Source organism: Etheostoma cragini, chromosome 10, assembly GCF_013103735.1.
Source record: "Etheostoma cragini isolate CJK2018 chromosome 10, CSU_Ecrag_1.0, whole genome shotgun sequence".
NCBI lineage: Eukaryota > Metazoa > Chordata > Actinopteri > Perciformes > Percidae > Etheostoma > Etheostoma cragini.
The window spans coordinates 3,700,456-3,716,294 of NC_048416.1; the positions used below are offsets into that span (position 1 = coordinate 3,700,456).

Below are 15,839 nucleotides of genomic sequence, written 5' to 3' on the forward strand. Positions count from 1 at the left end.
CTCTAGTACAGTAGTTAGCTCATACTAATTTTTGTGTATTTATTATTATTCCTATAATTTTACCTTAAAGACCACCCAATAGATGACATGAATATAGTTTAACAGTGTTATTGAACATAGTAAGAATGTATGTTTATTATATTTAATAGCTGGAGGACTGAGTTATGTAGTTTGTGTAGGATGCAGCATATTTGGCTCAGGCCTGTCTCTCAAACGTAAAGCCCTTCAAAGCCGTCTGCCTGTCTGCACACCTCCCACAATCCCCTGCAATACCGCTACAGCTGCTGCCATAATAATAGCTTGACCTGACACACACACACACAGACACACACACACACACACACACACACACACTCATAGGTAATGATCCCAACATTCACAAACAGGTACAAACACACACCCTCACAGAAAAAAAAGAAAAAAGTCAGACACACCCACAGGAACAGGGCACACAGACCAAAATGACACAGCGAGTACACAACATACACACACACAAGTCTATCACCAATGCAGGGCAAATTTACACCCAGGTGAGAGGGAGAAGGCTAGAGGGAAAGAAAAAAAAAGAGAGGGAAAAAGAAGGTGAGGGGGAGAGAAAGCACCCGCCATTTGGCCCGGTGTTTTGTGCTGATGTTCAATTTCAGCACACAGCCGACTTGATGGTTACTTCTTTTCTCTGTGCCCATTTTAGGGGAATAGGCTTTATCCGCGATATATCTCTGTGTTTATGTGACGAGAGGACATACTGTATGTGTCTGTATGTGTGTGTGTTTATGTGTGTGTGTGTGTGTGTAAAAGAGAGAGAGAACAAGAAGAGTCGTGAAAAAAGAGAGGGACAGAGTGTTTGCCATTTTCAAAATGACCCCCTAAAAATGAGTTGCACCAACCAGTGGAGTCAACTCTACACACACACACACACACACACACACACACACACACACACACACACACACGCACACGCCAAAGCAATCTATTTTGTGAGCTGTATAAATATGATAATGCATGTGTGGGTTATTGCCTTCATTCAGTTCTATGGAGTTACAACAGCATCTATCAGCATACAAGGCTTGTATTGACACACACACACACACACACACACACACACACACACACACACACACACACACACACACACACACACACACATATATATATAGCCCACAGCCAAAAACACAAACATTCACACACAAGTGCCAGCGATGAATAAATCGAGTTGACCACAATCTGCCCTCTGTCTAATGCTACCAAACAGACTGAAATGTATTCAACCTCACACACACACACACACACACAACACACTAGTGACTGCACTGTCAAAAAAACCACATTGGTGAACAAAAGACAGAAATAATTGACATCTATTAAAAACAAAACTGCTGCTGCGTACACACGGGCAGCCACAGGATGTCAAACTGAACTTTCATGTGTCCACAATCACCTCGTATACAAAATGGAGGAAACGTCTCTCAATGAAAAACACCTTGACGGATTTGGTGTAAGTTCAACACGATACTATAACATTTTCAGGATCAGGTTTGTGGTACTTTAGATGACGAGGCCAACGCTTAAGCGCACGTGACACCATGGCGCAAGCCTCCGTGGGCGGCGCACGCGCTTAGTGCATGCTCGGATACTCTCTGAAACGTTAGCGGGCGTAAAAAATAAATAAAATAAAATCTGTGAATAAGTATGAAGTATTACAGAAGAAGAGACAGAGTAGTAAACACATCCATGGTCAACACCAACGTACTACAAAACATTACTAATATCTAATCTAATTATTAATGTTACTGTCGCTTATCTCCAAGTGGAAATGACTGTCTAGATAGATAGATAGATAGATAGATAGATAGATAGATAGATAGATAGATAGATGGATAGATAAATGGATATATGGATAGATAGCAATACAAGCTCCAACAACTACAAGACAATTACAACCTGAAAACAAAAAGCTAAAAATATGTGGGCATCATTAAAAACAAAAATATTAAATAATTAAGAGGGCCACTGAGTGTTTATAGTTGGCCTTTCTGAAGTCTGGGACCATATAGCGCCCCCCAAAGGGCAGGAGCTGGTCCTCCCCATGCACCACATGGGAAGAGTCCAGGGAGATTTTGTCAGCCAGAATCCTGGCCTTCAGATGAGCTGAGGGGCCCCGAAACCAGACTGCACCTCCATACTGCAGGACGCTTTGAATTGTTGACGCAAATAAATAGTTGACTGCCTTTAACATTGTTAGGAACACTCTTTCCATTAAGCTGTTTTTTTTTGGCTGTCTATGTCACTAGCCCAGACGAGGTGGCTAATTTTAGCATGCTAGCTCATTCTCAATGGCAAAACACTGCACACACTAGTTGACCGTAATCTTCAAAAGAACTACTTCCTGTCCCTGTTGTGCAGGTATTCCACAAGTGGCCCTCGTCTAGAGGAAGTCTCCCAGCTGATCTTGCATTGACTGAGCAAAGCTGAAAAAAGAGTTATCTAGCTGATGGGCTCTTACCTGTGACTCCCAATAAAGATGGTCTAGAAGTGAGGTGTCTCACTCTGTTGCTAAAACAGAGACCTATACACACAGGTTGACAACAGGATCTCTGGAAAATGAAACCATGTAAACCTATTCTGGTACAACCCCAAAATACAATTATGAACCTGAAATTGAGCAGAATATGGGCGCTTTAAGGTTTTTTTGACTCTCAGTGGTCTGCACGTCAGAGGTGCACGACCACGATCCGCATTAACTTGCAGAGCCTTTGCGTTGGGAACGGCAGATCTACATACACTCACCATTTCTGCATGTTCTAGTCCGCTCCATTTTTATTCAATGTTGTATTTATTTTCAAGTTAGAAAGGAATTTTAACAGAAATATTTAAGTATAGAACAGGTTTTGTAGTATAGGTTTCTTCTTTCCAAGGGCAAATGCAAGTTGGACAGTGTTTTTTTTTTTTAACAAGGGCCCGGCTGCAGCCAGTCACAGACTGTTATACAGGGACAGTGATACCCAAAAATGGACGGGATCGCAAAATTAGAATTTAAAAAAGCTATAAGACAGATCCATAGGGCTCTTTATCAAGCCATGATAAAAGCTCACTGCAAATTTGAAAATATGACTACACTTAGGTTTCCAACCAAGCCACCCCAATATAACTGTAGTTTAAAAAATGTTTTTTGTCTGGTGGGGGGCCACTTAGGATATATATATTTATATATATTTTCATTCTACTGTAATTGTTTACTACAGTTTCACTGATTTAACTGGACTGTAAACATATGTTTCCTCCAAGAGAAAGCTTCTGTGACAGAGAGTTCTCTATCACTAAATGGCCCCAGTGCCCTGGAACAGAGTGGACTATCTTAAAGAAAAAAGAAAATCTGTGATTTGATTGGTCAGGCTGGAGGCCAGGCTCACAGCACCACAGTAACTGTACCAATTCCAACTGTGTTACAGTTCTGCCATGTGTCTCTTGAAAACATTCACTGAGCTTGTGCCATGTGCAGTTGATTCATGGAAATAAACCTCAGCGTGTAAGCCTGGCCTGGAAATTGTGAAAGCTATTTAAAAAGCGGTTGCTTGTTTTCGTATATCAGGTCATAGGAGAGAAAAAACATGCATGTGCAAGTCAAGATCATGCGGAAAAATAGGAAATGTAGAGGGAGTAGATTTGATCAAAAGTACCGTATGAAAAGTAATACGTCCAATTTCCCCAGGGACGAGAACACATTGGCCTTCCTATTTACTGTAATAACTCCTAAAGAGTTGTGTGTTTATGGATGAATGGACAGATGGAGGGAGGGACAGAAGGAACAAGGAAAGGAGGAACATAGGAGACACGTGTGGATGAGGAAAAGAGTATCATATCAAGAGATAACGGGAAAGAATGTTTTCCCTCATCGAGCGACTTCTCATTGAATAATGAGAGCGATAAACAAAGATTAAAAGCAGCAAGATGACAAGAGGAAGATAAGAAAAAGTTGTTTGTGTCACTAAAAGCATAAATTAATCAACGTCAAATTAAATGTGGTACCGTTACACTAATAATTGAGATAATGGAGGAGATGAATCATGAGCCATCTCTAGTGTTTCTTTAAATTAAGACCTTATTTCCCATTAAACCAAATGCTTCCTGGCGCTATAACGCGCCTCTTCTTTCCTTATCCAGACACAAATGTTGGAGTGATGGGTCATATCTGAAGTCTCCTTCCCAAAATTCAGCCTTGATGCAGAATTAGCATCCTTAGTACGTGCCTTAGTAAAGAAGGGGGTGGGACAAATTCTCAGGGCAGTCAAAGCAGAGAAAGGGGAGGTAACCTCGCCCCTTATGACCTCATAAGGGGCATTCCAGCTCGGCCCATCTGAGCTTTCATTTTCTCAAAGGCAGAGCAGGGTACCCAGGGCGCGGTTTACACCTATCACCATTTCTAGCCACCAGGGGACCATTGGCTGACTGGGGGAACGCATATTAATGTTAAAAAATCTCATAAAGTTAAATGTTCATGCCATGGGACCTTTAAAAAAAAAGTAGTCAACAAAATGAAACGATCAGCTTCGTTGGAATTAAGAATCAGTGCCACCTGCCTAGTAGCCTAGCGACATAATCAATCACAATATGACAGATGCTCCACCAACTGCAATGTTAAATGAATGTAGACTACTGGTAGTCTGGCACACATGGGTGCTCAGGATTTCCCTTATACCAATACTACGTATTGGCGCCTATGGACCAAACCACTGTGAGGCAAGGTAGGGGGGACTCAAAATGTTAAACAACTTAAAACAATTTTTTTCCCAGTTTGCATTTGTATTTTTTTTTTCAATTAGACAATTATTTGAAGTATATGTTATGAACAATACACACTGTGTTTTTAGTAATATTTCTACATTTCCACCTATGGCAGGAGGGACAGCCCTGCCTCCATAAAATTCTCAAAAACGTTTCGAGGGAACCAAACTATGTCCTGGATTACATTTATCTTTGATTTATGACAAATACATTTCCAATAAAAAGTCTGCACTATCTCTTCTTGTATCTCTTTTGTCTTGTTGTATCATTTTGGTGCATCAACAGCCAATGTTTCCTGTGTTGATCATTAAACCTGAATCTAATCTCGGCTTGCTGGACAAGTTTATAAGTAGAAGAGCCAGGATATATTTTATGTTTACTCAGGTAATGATTGTTATTATTGGTTCATTGATTGCAATGTTAAAAAAAATCTGGATTATAATCTTCTGCAGGATTAGGAAAGTGTGTGCCTGCAAGGACAAAAGGACAGCGTCAGTTGTTTGCTCAAACCAACGATGGGTTTGTATTCCCGATGAGCGCCATCTTGTGGACAGGTGAATAATGACTGCTGTCTCTGACTATGAAAAGTGGAGTGGACTCGGAGGGGAAGCATCTCAAGGGTGAGGGGGTCATAGACTGACACTAATGGGTAAAGCACGCTTATTAAAGCTTTCCTTCTAGCTTGTGGAATTGTACTGTGAGACAGTAATCAGTGTGAAACTATACTTTTTAAAAACTCAAATTTAGGGGGGTGGCAGTAGCTCAGTCTGCAAGGAGGGAACCGGAGGGTTGCTGGTTCAAGTCCCTTTTTAGACCAAAGTACAGAGACTGGTAGCGGGAGAGATGCCGGTTCACCTGCTGGGCACTGCCAAGGGGCTCTTGAGCAAGGCACTGAACCCCCGTCAGCTGCTAAGGGCGCTGGAAGCCCCCTTACTCTGACATCTCTCCATTAGTGCATGTATATGTATAGGACCTGAGCATGTTTGTATTTCAGGCCTGTGTGTAAAGTATAATTTCCCCATAGGGTATATATATATATATAGTTTAAATTAAAATTAAGTTACATATTATTTATAAAGTCTCTACCGGCAAATACACTGCTTTGGACAAAAAACGCAAAACCTAGACAAGGACACAATAAGACGGACATCTGTTCATGACATTACACCGGTAACCACTGCTCATATTTTCCTATATTTAGGTAATAGTGGCTTATTGAAATAAGACACAAAAGCTAATTTTATGTGAGTGTGCATGCATGCATGCACGCGCGTGGGAGTATATACAGGTGATATAAAGTCACTGTTTTCTAAATGTGATAATGTACCAAAAAACAAAGCGTCAGATTTATGATTCCATTTTTTTCAACAACAAAATGTCTTCCTCCAACCAGGCCAAGCTGCACGGGAGTGATTTCATCACCCTGACAGACGTTTTTAAGATTCAACACTTGATTAAACAACACGCCACGGTGGAAATGTTTCCAATTCTCTATCAAAAGGACAGGCACAAGGAATTACAACTTAGATGGAATTTCAGAAACTCGCCTCTTTGCAGAACCAAACAACTTTCAGGCTTTGACAGCATCGTCCTCTGTCAGACTGCTGCTTTGTGCTGCTACGTGTGTGTGTATGTGTGTGTGTGTTTATATATACGTGTCTGCTACCCACACCATTTGTCACTTTGTTGATGGAGCGTGAGTCACAGTCACTCCCGCATTTCTCAGCTCTCTAGTGTGTTCCGCACACACACACACACACACACACACACACACCGGGTCCCCTTTGTTTTCTTCCTGCCCGTCATTAATAAAGAGAAGTAGTTGCACACCTGTTCACTGACAGCGCCCTACAGAGAGAGAGAGGGAGAGCTGGGTAAAAAGTGCAACAGAGTGTGACAAAGGTAAATCTTGACAAAGGTGAAGGGGGAGTGGGATTATTGCAGTGATGGAGCACAGGAGTCCTGGACTTGGACTTGAGTCCGACTCTAGTAGCTGTTCTCTGGACCCGTGACTGGACTGGACTTGTGCACTGATGAGTAGGACTCGAGAAATGATGAAATCAGACTCAAGCATTAATGAAATAGGAGTCGGAAGATGGATGAAGTTTATGACTTCTTTTATGTGTAACAGGCAGTGATGGAGTACTCTAGTCTCGGACTGAGGACTGGAGTTGCTATTCTCTCGACTCAGGACTTAACTTGGACATAAACTCAGTTAATAATGACTTGACTCGGACTCTTCTTTGGTGACTCGACTACAACACTAGGGTTGCTTTATCAAAAAAAAAAATAATCACGGTTATTTAACCTGATTACTCATTCATCTTTGGATATAATGGAAAGTGTCCAGGGTATAATCCGTTAGTGTTCTTTATCTCACAAAAAGAATAAAATCTCTTTCAGCTTTTACAGATATCACACATAACTTTGCACAGCTAATGAAAAATTCCAGATACATAGCACAATATTGCTTCACACGTCACATCTTTATTCACTATGCCCACGACAAGCCTACTGTCATTACTAAGCATTGTGCTAAAATATGAACAAAAAAAGTCGCCCTAAGTGGGCTAATTGACTAGCTACCAAAGGAAAAATCCAGCACATAGACGGTACCTTAGTCATGTTACGTGACTCATGTTGACTCCTTTTATATACAGTTTTGTATTCATGTCAGCGGTGGGGGGGGGGCAGAGGCAAGACAACGATTGGATTTGCCTTTTTTGCTCAACAAACGCGATGTGCACACAACTTGCCCCCCCCCCCCCCCCCCCCCCCCGCCTTCTGAGAGATTTTATGGCGTTAGGAGGGGCGGATGTGTGTGCGTGCGGAAGTGCGCGAGTCATTCTGAACACAAGACAAAATAAGACTGTTCTTGCAAAACAGAACATGGCAAAATATGAACTGTATCCACTATTTTAGTGATTGTTGGGGGCTAAAATTGAAATTCAATTAATTGCACAGCCCTATACAACACTGCATTATTGTGACTGAATAGAGAGAGAGGGTGAAGAATTAATGACCCTAAAACCCCTTTCAGACATGCACCCTGTTATGTAAATATGTTGGCAAATTTACATGTAGGTCTATTATCTATTTCTTTAAAATCTCACAAAAAGCCCCCTATGTATACAGTCTGAGTTCAATTTACACTACAATCTCTCTATGCAGTGTCCAGTCATCAACGATCTGAATTAACATTTTTCCAAGCTTATACGAGATATCTTTTAGTTTTTACCATGTCCTCACAGAAATAAGCTTTAGGTGCAAAAATATAAAATTCTTTTGCCCCAGTTTTCCAGACGCTGTGTGAAACCATTGGATTGCTGGTTTGTCTGCAGACACTACTCGAGAACTGCAAATAAAGTACTTTGACCTTTACCAGGGTTCTTTCTTTTCTTTTACAGCTAATAATCTTTTTTAAATAACAGTACGTTATCTGTCAAAGATTAGACACTTCCATCCACTTTTCAGTCAAGTTGTGCCTTCGTACAGTATGCACTCTCTTTTTTGGTTCTTTTTTGGTCTCCACCATTGAATTGAAAGATAGACAAACCATCTCCACTTACTCCTACTGTACAAAAGTGAGGCCAATATATCCCAGAGTTGGCACAGTAGTGATCGGATGGTGGTCCGGTGGTGTTGAAGTTCCGGCCATATACTCGCTTGACCAATGGTCAGTCAATCACAGCTGTCAATTATAATGTTTCTTTTCGGTTCAGCTGTTTTGACCTATGCTGTAAGCTGATGTATGTATGCTCATTTTTTGGTGAGATTGTTTTTTAAGAGTTATTTCATGCTATAAAAAAAGGAGGATGGGGGCGACCTGTGGCTTTCCCATTGGGAGCCTTTTCCCTAATGTTGGCTGGGTCCTGCAGCGGCCCGAGTTCGAGTCCGACCTGTGGCTCTTTCCTGGGTTTCAACCCCCCATCTCTCTCCCCCTTTCATGTCTATCCACTGCCCCCCAAAAAATTAAATTAAAAAGAAATAATAAAAATGGAGGATGAAACGTCATAATTGACACCTGTGATTGACTAAAGCGAGTATATGGGCGGAACTTCAACACCACCGGACCACCATCCAATCACTACCGTGCCGATTCTGGGATATATATTTACACTTTTGTACAGTGGGAGGAAGTGGAGATGGTTTGTCTATCTTTCAATTCAATGGTGGAGACCAAAAAAGAGCTAAAAAGAGAGTGCACACTGTACTGATAAAGACGAGTCCAAATGAACAACATAGCTTGTTGTGGGTTTGTTTTCAGAGCTGTGTGGTTTCAAGCCATGGAACAAAACTGCAAATTAGATTTAAAAACCCATCACTTGATATCATTACTCTCCAACTCCCTGTTGTCCTCCAGCAGCGTCAATGCTCCATCTTACACGCAAGGTGCCAAATATCACAGATCTGTCCGACATGGTCCTGTCACGTCTAATAATACCGCTACTGAACACTTGTGTCATGGAGACTCGTCATAGAAACCCCCAAAACAGTTTGATGAAGCTAGATAAAGTTCACACAAGGCCTGCGAGAAGTCGAGTAAGATGACTGTAAAGATTCCTAATCTTGATGAGAGACAGACTCATTATTAGACTATGAAAACACTGGACTGTATTATTAATATTTTCATGTCAGTTACAGTATGTTCTTGCTGTTGTTTAACATTGTTGACGAGGTTGTTGCATTAGCACTTATATTAACATACTGTTTCATTGTTTGCATCCTAGCCGATTAAAAGTTTCAAACAAGCTCCTGCAGACTGTCTAACTTTTTTTTAAACTTTAATAGTGGTCAACTTTTTGGTACTAGACATCTTCAGGAAAAAACTTTTTTACATACTATATCTGTTATGCATTTTTTGCAAGTTAGACAGTGTGCAGGGTTTCTTTGCAACTTTGGACCTGCTTGTTCCCCTCTGACGCACCTGTCTCACGTTGTAGATGTGCAAAGTATTTTTCTGTACTAAATTGTCTGCACCTTAAAAAACTTCGATGTGTTTTAGCAATACTACATCGCAATGTGGTCACGTAATATAAAGCCTCTTTGAATATGAGACAGAGAGAGAGAGAGAGAGAGAGAGAGAGAGAGAGAGAGATATTAGTGTGTTCTGTTTGTCTGAATATTTGGACAAATTGTATTTTGTTGCTATGGCAACATTGTAATTGGAACTCGCATGCCAGTAAAGCCCCATTGAATTTAAATGTGACTTTGAAAAAAACAACAGAGAGAACGAAGACCTTTTTCTAACGCAGCCAACACATTCATGATGGCAAGAGCCAGAGAGAGAGGGAGAGAGGGAGATGGAGAGGGAGAGGGAGAGGGAGAGGGAGAGGGATAGGGAGAGGGAGAGATAGAGAGGGAGAGGGAGAGAGAGAGATGGAGAGGGACTGTATGTAAAGCCAGAATAATGTGATACTCCTACATCTGCCGCATAATGCTAAGCAATATGTGCAATATATGCTGTATGTCTCAATAGAGTCATCTTTTTGAATATATTACTATAATATTGTGCCCGAATATTTGGAAAAATTGTATTGTGATGCTTTGGCCGCCTTGTAATTGAAACTTTAATGCCAATAAAGCCCCTTTGAATTTGAATATAAATTGGACTTTGAAAAAAACAACAAAGAGAACAAAGACCTGTTTCTACGAAACCTTTCCAACAAACACACATTTATAACAGCAAGAGAGAGAGAGAGAGAGAGAGAGAGAGAGAGAGAGAAAGAGAGAGAGACTGTATGTAAAGCCGCATGGTGCTGACAGTCTCATGGCAGCTTCACTTTCATCCTTCCTCAATCTTTCTGCTCCTCTTTCAGTCTCTTATCTGTTCTCTGTATCGTCCTCTCATTCCTCCCACAGTCTAGAAGTAAAACTCAGGACCGGCACGACTCGTTTCACTAATGTGAAGAAGGTCCGGGAGGGCTGGATGACTTACAAAAGAGGCATTTAATGAACACTCGAATTAGGAGACAATTTAGGCAGCCAGTGGCCTACAGTTTAACGACGGTGTGTTATAGGTTCCTGTCCTCCTGAAGATGTATTGGAACTCATGGTGGAGGCGTTAGGTTTAGCCCAACCTTTAAGGTAAACTAAGATATTGCAGGCGTCTAAACACTACAGCCTATCTCTCTCTGGGAAGTATGCTAAAGTGTGGCATGAGACAGTCCTAAGACAAAACATTCCCCTTTTCATGCCCTCTGAAGAGGGACAAACATTATCATTGAACAGGTTTAGGTATTAGAGTCCGGTTGAATATTCTCGTCCCATCCAGTGACCTATGAATGACCTGCGACCTATTATTTCCCTTAGTCTTATCATACCACAACATGCTTTTTCTGGAAATTCAACTACTGACTCTATCAACTCACTGCTCGTTCTCCATCGTCACTTTGTATTCCCCTCTTCTCTCTCTCTCTCTCTCTCTCTCTCTCTCTTTGTGTCTCTCAGCTTCTATACCTGTCTATCTATGAAAGTGCTCATATTATGCTTTGCCTTTTTCCCTTTCCTTTATTGTGTTATATGTCTTTTTAATGCACGTTATAGGTTTCCAAAGTGAAAAAGCCCAAAGTCCCCCCCCCCAAAGGGTCTCACCATCTCCAACAGACCGACACCGTTCACAAACTGCTCCGAACAGCACTGTTGTAGTCCAGCCTTTACTTCTGTGACAAACGTGTATCACTTTGTAACACCTGTTATAATGTTTACCCAGCTGCTAGCGTGGCACTTCCTCATACTCTGCTTCTGACTGGCTAGTAGTCCTTAGCTACTGCGCATATGCACAACAAAGATGGAACAGTAGTGCGATGCCTCACTCGGTAGCTAAAACCAGAGACAGTAAAATTAATGGACAAAGCAATGCTGTAGACTTGCAACAGAGACCAGTGAAGTGTACTAGAAGCATGTTTCCGGTGATGGCTGAGTGTTATTGCGCAGCCTCCAACTGAGCTTGACAACGTAGATGTGACGTGAGCTACGTGTCAGAAAGTTGTAAGTCTTCTGGTAGCTGTGCAAGACAAATCTCAATCATTCCCGATCAGCAGAGACGGAGAGCGTAGGTGTAGGTTAGGAGATAACAAAGGCAAAGGCTAATTACTGCTAAGTAACATGCTAGCTAACATTAGTAATTCAATTAAAACAGCTAATGTAAGTCCAAACTGCCTGAGAGCTCAACACACAGGGTGAAAAGAGGAGCAGCAGAAATGTGCAGTACAACAACAATATGGTGTATTTTGAAAATAAAACCATGTAAACTTATTCTGATATAACCCTTTAAATTCAACTATGAACCTGAAAATGAGCAGAATATGAGCACTTTAAATATTTTTTAGTGTAGTACACAATAGGTTTATGAATTTGGATAGATCCTTAATACTTTGCCAATGGTTAGTTATTGTTTTGTAACAAGATTATTTGTATGGCAATTACAAAATTACACCTAATGCTCATAACAATTAGTTAATTATGAATATGTTTTTTATAAAAAAAATCAAGTAACTTACTGACTTCATTTGGCCACATTAAACCCTTTTTAGGCAATTTATACAAAAGACCACTATTTGATTATTTCTTCACTGATAATAGCCATCTAAATAATGCTTATAGATGCTTTATAAAGTCTAATTTAACAATATATGCAACTTTATATTCACAAACAATTTCTAAATCCTCAACAATTGCTTAATATAATATATAGAATGTAATGACTTGGGCAACAATAAACTAAATAAAATATAACAGAACATTATAAAACATAGCAATTGTTTGTTAACAGTAAAATAACTGTTAACTTAAGTTCAACTAATTATAAATTTAGAGTTTATTAGCTATGGTTCTTAGGAAGTGTTACCCAATGTTCCATTTTTAACTGATTCTAATGACCAATGATGATGTTAAAGTTGTTAAATCTCAGTGTAATTCTTAAACAGAGCTGCAATGGACCGAGTAATCACTTCTGAGGACATGGTATGTTTTACTCTCCCCATGAAAGTTTAGACTGAAGGCCACAGGACTTATTTTCATGGCAAAAAGAGATGAAGAATATATAAGAGAGAGAGAAAGGACAGAAGTACATTGAGCAAGGCCAGAAATCATCAAGGTCTTTTGAGCAGTGGAAGTTGGAGTCTGCAATTTGTGCCTGTGTGCTTCTAGATTTGTTCCCACTCTCAAATCGTGGGTGGCTTAAGGCTCCGACGGTGGAGTGGTGGCCCCAGAACCGCAAAGTTGGTGGTCCAAACCGAGGCTCCTCCCGCCATGGCCCTGAGCAAGACACTGAACCCCAAGTTAATCCTCCGTTGGAATCTATATTTAGCTGTCCACTGCTCCTAATACTATCCATCCATCCATCCATCCATCTTCATCTGCTTATCCGGTACCAGGTCACGGGGGGAGCAGCTCCTGAGCCACATTAACCAACTCCAACTGGGGGATTCCAAGATGTTCCCAGGCCAGGTTGGAGATATAATCCCTCCACCCAGGGGTGCCTGCAGGAATTTTTTGCCCAATGACAAAATACTGAATGATGATACTTTCATAATTTTATTATTCAGTTCTCAACTATTATCTGGGGCCCGTCAGTCATTGGCCCTTGAAATTGTATTTTCCCCCCCTATAAGGCCCCCCTGCCTCCACCTAGTCCTGGGTCTTCCCCAAGGCCTCCCCGCAGCTGCCTGGAACACCTTCCTAGAGGGACGAACAGGGGGCATCCTTACCAGATCCCCAAACCACCTCAACTGTCTCTTTTCAACGCGAATACTAGGATGAGTTCAACTGCAAACTGTGTGTATGTGACAATTAAGAATGAAGTAGTTTAAGTTATTTTTGTACAATACGGACGCTTGGTTAGTGTCTCTGAGCATCAGATACTGACGCGAAAATCCCCCTGTGTGGAATGGAGCAGAAGCTGGACCGCAGCGATGTAAGACTAGTATTAGAGACCAAAGATCCGCACGAGGAGGTTGGTTGGGTCCGTGTCCCGTTCTGGTCCCGCGTGTCATTGACACGTACATTTTTAACCCCACCCACGATCTTTTCCTAAACCTAACTGTCCCGTTCTCTTGTGGCATGTCAGTCGGTACATCCCCACCCAGACTGTCAAAAAATGACGCCATGAGCCCTGACCAAGCGCGTCAGGATCTGAAGGGCTAACATACGCCAAAGGCACCTAACCAAGCATCGCTTTTTGTGCTCTTGGAGTGAGAACGTGTGGCCTTGTCCTCCAAAGATGAGGAGAATCTCCAAAACGAGCACATTTTAACTGTCCTCACTTGGTTAGTAAGTTGAGAGTTAAGATTTGCTTTAGGTGTTAAGTTAAGGGACCAGGGATGATAATTAGTATGTAAAATTACCCGTTTTTATGAAAGTGGCGGATAAAATGTGTGGATTTTGGATGTTGTGTACCCGACAGACAGAGTTTGGCAGAGCTTAAGTGACTGGGGGTTTTCCTGTGCCAGTTTGTTTATGCCAATCCTTCTGAAGTCTTGACATGCAGGAGGGGGACACTGTACCACCACACCTGGCAACCTCACTCTTGTGCGGTCACCTTTATTACCTGCTGCTACAGTCACCCCAACACAGAAACACACACACACGCACGCACATTTCTTTTTAAATCAGAGGTTGTTGTGTAAAATTCGCACTGTAACGTAGTGTGGGTGCTGCGTCCTTCCTGGCTGGACTGCACACACACACACACACACACACACACACACACACACACACACACACACACACACACACACAGGATTAATTAAGTAGAATTTATTCATTTTTATTATTTATTTTAATTCTTTTGGACCATTAGAATTACAACTATATCTCTGTGCAAAACATTGGTGAAGCTAAAGCAGTTAAGAAAAAAAAGACCTCTCATAAAGCTTAAAGAAGACCACTGGGGACCAACTCTAATCATTGGATCTGAAAAAAATGTCTTTTAGTTTTGTTTAGTGATGATGCTTCCATTGAATTTATAATTCATGTGGTGCTTCTCATAATGGCTGAGCCTAAGCCTAACAGCTGGAACACACTGGTTCACCGTTCCCAACCAGTTGCGCAACAACGTGACATCAGAATGACGTAGATCTCGCTGGCGCGCCAGGACTTTAAGTGTGAGACCAGAAGTCGTGCAACACTATGATTTTCAGCGGCAAAACACAAAGACGAAGCCTAAACAGGAAGCATGGACGAGTTCGAGGGCAACCGGATGCCCGGACTCTCAGAGTGACTGCATGTCTCGCTTACTGGGTTAAGATGAGTTCTTTTATGGTGAATGAAAGGCTTGATCTGATAAAGTACGTCATTGAATTGTTGTGCAGGCATTCAGAAGTATTCAAAGTGCTTTTCTTCTTCTCTCGTTGTTTACCTTTTTCTTCTTCTGGTGCGTAGAAATAGCAAAGTCGGTAGCCTTTCCTTAGTTGTGTCGCCTTTCAAGTTCAAAATTTCCTTTCACGTACAGTGATTCCTTCCGAGTACACGCAGTGTAATTTGACTGCAGTAGATGTTAGAGAAAGGCATATTTTGACTAGTGTGGACAGGAAATAAAAAGAGGTAAATGCACTGGCTGAATTAACACAACGTTTATGCCTTTCCGTCACATCTATTGCAGTCAAAACGTGTTCACTTGGAATGAATCACTATACAGGGGTAGGCACTTGTAACGTGCGCCTGTTGCGTACATTGTATTGATTCTAAGTTAAAATTAATTGTTACATTTATTGAGTTATGGGTTTTTGTATTTAAATTTTATAACATTTGAAAAACATGTTTAAATGGTTTTAGAACAGTATCCTGGCTAAATTGACATAAACCAGTCTGTGATCCACTGAACATCCTTTGAGCTTAAGTAATTTCTGCCTTTTTAACTCAAAAGGTAGGTATTATGTTATATAAATAGGTTATATTGAGGTTTGTTCACCATGACTTTAAAATAACACATTTCAACAATTGTCAAAAGCCTAAAAAAAAAAAAAAAGTAAGTTCATGGTCTAAGGCAGGGGTCTTCAACAGGGGGTGTTGCATGGGGGTCGCGAACGTTTTGGTTGATTAGACTTTTTTTATAT

The 15,839-nt window shown here is 41.1% G+C and overlaps 1 protein-coding gene and 2 long non-coding RNA genes across 7 annotated transcripts in view; 1 reads left to right on the forward strand and 2 right to left on the reverse strand.

Annotated features, from left to right (window-relative positions):
* LOC117951300 overlaps window positions 1–9,749 on the forward strand; it is a 21,565-nt gene extending 11,816 nt beyond the window's left edge. Inside the window, exon 3 of the long non-coding RNA XR_004658139.1 lies at window positions 9,659–9,749. This is a non-coding gene — a long non-coding RNA (uncharacterized LOC117951300). The remainder of the gene's footprint in view (window positions 1–9,658) is intronic.
* il1rapl2 (interleukin 1 receptor accessory protein-like 2) overlaps window positions 1–15,839 on the reverse strand; it is a 464,615-nt gene that overhangs the window by 186,979 nt on the left and 261,797 nt on the right. The gene's annotated exons all lie outside the window — the stretch shown is intronic.
* On the reverse strand, window positions 9,677–15,443 carry LOC117951295. Its single transcript, XR_004658133.1, has 3 exons — window positions 15,432–15,443; window positions 14,857–14,862; window positions 9,677–9,747 (listed from the first exon to the last, which is right to left on the reverse strand). It is a non-coding gene; the product is annotated as an uncharacterized LOC117951295 (long non-coding RNA).